Source organism: Cajanus cajan, chromosome 6, assembly GCF_000230855.2.
Source record: "Cajanus cajan strain Asha chromosome 6, NIPB_CcT2T_4, whole genome shotgun sequence".
In the NCBI taxonomy this organism is placed as follows: Eukaryota; Viridiplantae; Streptophyta; class Magnoliopsida; order Fabales; family Fabaceae; genus Cajanus; species Cajanus cajan.
Genome location: NC_138522.1, coordinates 49,849,265 through 49,854,903, shown reverse-complemented (window position 1 = coordinate 49,854,903; position 5,639 = coordinate 49,849,265).

Below are 5,639 nucleotides of genomic sequence, written 5' to 3'. Positions count from 1 at the left end.
TTATATATTATGCAGGGGTAGAAAAACATTTTATAAAAAATAAAATCAAAATTTCCTCATTTTATAAAACTAGTAAATATATTAAATATAATTTTTAAAAGTTAATTTTCAGCTTAAGTTATTAATTGATAAGGATAAAAACAACATGCAAAGTTCAATTTATTTATTATTTTGAAGATGAAATAAGTTTTTCAAGCTAAAAAAAATAAAAATTAAAAGTTGTTCAATTTTATTTATTTATTATTAACGAGTCTAACTTAATTAATTGAATATGATTTTATTGAGTATGATGTATAAATTATTATAAACTTTGTTTATATTTTTTTTAGTACATAAAATTTCTTAATACTTAATTCAATTTTTAAAGATAAAAAAACGTAATTAAAAAATATATCTCTAATTATAAAGTGATTACATTATAAACAGGTTATTAAATCTTAATTATTAAATTTATATATTGCACCTTTATGTCCAATTTTTTTTATACATTTTTCTTTCATTTTGAGCGTCGCTTTAGGTTTTCTAATCGCGTGCCTAACTTTTGACCTAGTTTTTTCCTATGTTATGCTACATAACTAGGGGCAGAGCCACTTGTTATGATTTTCCAAAACATTTTTTTTGAAGAAAATCACGAAATGTTTTGAATAAACTGAATATCAATTTAATAATTATAATTAATTATTGACTTTACTATATTTTAACATCTTAATTTCGAATTTTGATATTATTATCATAATTTTATAGATTAAAAAATTTCTAAACAACATGTACAATATAATTAACTTTAGGATTTAAAGTTTAAAAAAATAATTTTAAATTTAAGATATTTTTTGGTTATTATTTTTAATTATTACCATATCTAAACAACATGTACAATATAATTATATCATCAAAAGCAACATGCATCCATCAAAAAACAAGAATCATCTTTCATCTCATGAATAACTTTGAGAGAAAAATCACAACTTCGAAAATCATCAGGAATTCAAACAATATCAACTATAATAGGTGATCTTCAAGCAGTAAACAACTATTAAAATCAGACAATCTTCAACTCACAAACTTCCTTACCTCTAGTCGATCCAAACCAAGGAAAGGAGAATTTTTTTTTTTTACATGACTTAATAAGACTTGAGATTCTTGACTTCGTAAAATCTCTTCCTAGTCAAGTAATTTAGCTACAAGAAAGGGAGAAGATAAGGGTTTTAATTTAGAAAACTGGAGAAGATCACTCGAGTTCTAAATAACTTCTCACTAATTTTCTCTAGAATTTTTAAAAATATGAAGTTATGAAATTCAATCTTAAGAAAATTTTATGTACTCTTTCTAAACTGAACCAATTTAATTATGTTTCAATTACTTCAAAGACAAACTAACTCTTAAAATTTATTGACCACAAAATTCTAAAACAACAACATTAATTAACATCAATAATTAACTAATCATATAATTAATTTAAAACAAAAAAATCACAATGTTACATTAAGTTATTTATTTTAATCTAAATACAATCATTAGTTATTTTTATATATTTATATTAATAAATATTCTCATTTGAATCTGTATGTACATACATGCGTTAACATTCTAATAATTTTTTAAACATTATATACAATTAAGTAATAATACATCAACATTGTCACATGTCACATATCCTATTAATACCTTCAATTGGTTTTTTTCCCGATATTATTATATTATACCTATTTATTATATTTACACTTTATTTTTTAGTTGTTAGATGTTAATTTGAGAGGGTATCAACCAATATTTTTCCTAGGTAATATACAATACGCCTTTGAAAGTCAATATCATAGTAGATCCCATTTGCCATGTCATTGATCAAGGAGTGAAGCATTCTTATCATCTAAAAAGGGCCAAACTGAGGACACGATAACATTATATTTATATATATATAATCCTTAATTTTTGAGTGTCGCTTTTGATGTACACATAATGAGTTTGTGTTTTCTCATCGCGTGCGTACCTTTTGACTTAATGTTTTTCCCTGTGTGATTCATAGCCAGGATTTTGGATGCAAATTATTAGGATGACTATGAGTTTTATTATCATATTTTTGTCTCTGTTCATGTATTCTATACCTTATTCCTTTTTGTCTTTATATTTTATAGATGTGAAATTTATATATCTATTTCTGTATCTGTCGAGTATTGAATATATACCAATATTCGCTTTGAAATTTATTAAATATTTTTTTAAAAAATAAAAAATAATTTTTTTAATATAAAGTAATAATTATAAAATTATATTAGTTAAATTTTATTTGATATAAATTTAAAATAAAATAATAATTACATAAATGTCGAGTAAATTTTTTTAAAAATAAATTAAATTTCTAGAAATTTAAAATAGATACAAATGCAAAGTGAGTAAGTATATTCTTATCACGTCTCCATACTGATTTAATAAATAAGATATTACTGGTACTTATTTTTATATTCGATCAAATCAAGTATTCTTCCTTAAAATTTTAGTGAATTTCACTATTACTCACAAATGAGAAGGTTATAATAACACCGGTGTAACTTTTATTAAATATTACACCGCTCAATAACTTTATATTAAATGTGAATTTTGTAAATTCAACCGTTAAATTGAAAGTTCATATCACTTAATTTATATGTTTATATCAAATTTTGTTAAAATTGAACAACAACTTGAAGGTAATTAAATTGTTCATATTTTAGTATATTTTGAAATGCATATATTATATCAATTTTATTTTACAAGAATGAAGTATCAGATTATCTTGAAATAATATAAAAATTTGTATATATGATCTAAAAGTAAAAAACTTTCAATCTAACGGTTGAATTTATAAAATTCACATTTAATATAAAGTTATTGAGCAGTGTAATATTTACTAAAAGTTACACTAGTATTATTATAACCCTTTTCTTTTAGAATATTATTTTTATAAATTAAATTTTAACATTTTAAATAAATTATTAATTAACTTAATATATTTATTCATCTTAAATCTAAGATATAAAATTCAAAAAATGTATTTATACTTATTTTATTTTCTAATTATATCATAATATTTTCATATCAAATTTAAAACCAGATATTAGTTATACAAAAAATATCAAGATCATATAGTAAATTGTCAATAAGATATTAGTTAAATATAATTTAAAATAATTAATTTTTCAACTATATTGTTTGCAAATAATTTATTCCTAAGCTAATCAATTTTTTCTATATTAATTATTAGTAAAATTTAATAACTGTTAATTTAATAATTGGATTGATGAAATTCAACACACACCATGAGTTATTAAGTGAAGTAACTTTACTAAGAGTTATTTTGTGAGTCATTTGATTCCTCCTCTCATCTCTCTCTCTCTCTCTCTCTCTCTCTATATATATATATATATATATATATATATATATATATATATATATATATATATATATATAATTTTATTGATGATCTTTCTTAATATATGATTTTCAAGTTTTGTAAAAAATTCTTATATTTTCGACAGATATAAATTTGTCCGAAATATTTCATCAGTAATATAACTTTTCCCACGAATTTTTTTCCATCAGAAATATAAATTTTTTGATAGATTTATATTCGTCAAAAATTACTGACGGATAAATCCGTCAGAAATTATCGATGGATAAATTCATCAGAAATTATCGACAGATATATCCGTCAAAAATATAATTTTTTTGAGAGATTTGTATCCGTCGGAAATATAAATTTTTCGACAAATTTGTATCTGTCGAAAATTATCGACAGATATATCCGTCGAAAATATAAATCTTTCGACAGATTTGTATTCGTCGATAATATAATTTTTCCTACGAATTTTTTTCCGTCGAAAATTTATATCTGTCTGAAATTATTCGTCGGTAATTTGCATTTTTCTTGTAGTGATGTATAATCAACATGCAAGGTATTAAGTGAAACCTTCATTCAAACATCCAACTCATACAACAAAGAAGGAACTTGATGCTTCAAGTACCGAAGATTCTTTCTCTGATCGACACAATTTCACTCTAAGCTCCAAGAAATTCGGTTGGAGCGAGCCCATATAGAGAGAACACCCCTTTGAGTCTCACTTTGGTCACTTCAAGAGACATCACCCTTGCTCTAAGAACACCAAGAACCATAGGTTCTTCAAAATTTTCAACACCCAATCCAATTTAATCATACCAGCAAGCATTCAGGAAGAATCCTAATGCATGCAACACCAAAATCTACCAGCAACAAGTTCCAACTTCTTGTACCTCGATTCTGAGCCCCAAAGTTGAAGAAATGAGGAAAAGGAAGAGAAGAAATCTAAACTCCGATGAAGCTCTACACCAAACTCACTTTGATTCTTGGCTCAAGCTTCAAATCCATAACTCCCAACTATGAATCACACACTAGAGGGACCTACAAGGAAGAAGAGAAGAAGAAAGTTTTAGGTCAGAGCTCCTATCTTTAGAACTCTTTCTCTCTCTAAGGTTTTGAAGGACATGTGTGACACCCTCTGCCCCACATGCATACATACAATAATATAAAATAATGGTTTCAAAAAATACTTCATTCATTAACTAAAACTATAGGAAAAATTGGCACCACATTCAAATTCAACATCGAAAACTAAAACCAAATAAACTTTTACTATAAGTTCAAAACACTTCGCGAAAATATTTTTAAATAAAATAAATCCAAAATTCCCAATTCAAATAAGATAGGAAAATAATTCCTATACTAGTAGCCCTGATGTCACATCCTATTAGAGTAGTCCTATCAACAATTAAATTCCTCTAAAATGAAAGTCACATGCATAAACAAATCCAAACAAGACACAAGAAAATAGGGTAATGAGAACACATCTCATTTTGACTACTGATGTAGGAAATGGCCGAGTAGCCACACACATAAAAAAAAATATCATAATCATATAATCCATGTATCAATAATTAACAATAATAAATTAATAAGCATTTATTTGTATTCTAACACTCTAGATGTCATCACATCACAATTCAATGTACAAAATATGTTATGCTCATTCAAGGACAAGACTTTCCTAATTACATGCATGTTATGCTAGTAAAACACTTTATCACTGCTCGAAGACTGAATAATCTAAGAGTACATGTTAGGTCAAGCCATCACAACACTCTCACTAAAGGAAAATACATCAGTGGTGCATTAGGATAACTATGTTGGCCAAGTTTCACCCTATACACACAAGTGGTAGGAATGGGACTCTCAAATCTAGATATCCTCAAGGTCATGAGATGCCCAAGCTTTTACACAATAGGGACCTTTCTTGGTAGCGTATTTCGCATTATACCCATTATACGAAAAACACATTTATGCAAATGATGAATGTCACACATAGAATCTAATGCACAACCAACAAATCTTATTCATATCACAAGTATTTCACATTTCAGTTCATCGCTAAGTCATACTTAGGCTTGCTCACTTATTTCATTTGCACATATCACAACTCATAACTTATAGATTTCACAACATCATAAGCATTCAATGCCTCTCATACATTCTCAATTCTCATTCTTAAGCACACCAAGTAGTATTCATTCTCCTCACATTTCATAGATAACTTACTGATGAGTCATTATTTTCCCCTATTTTCTTACCTTTC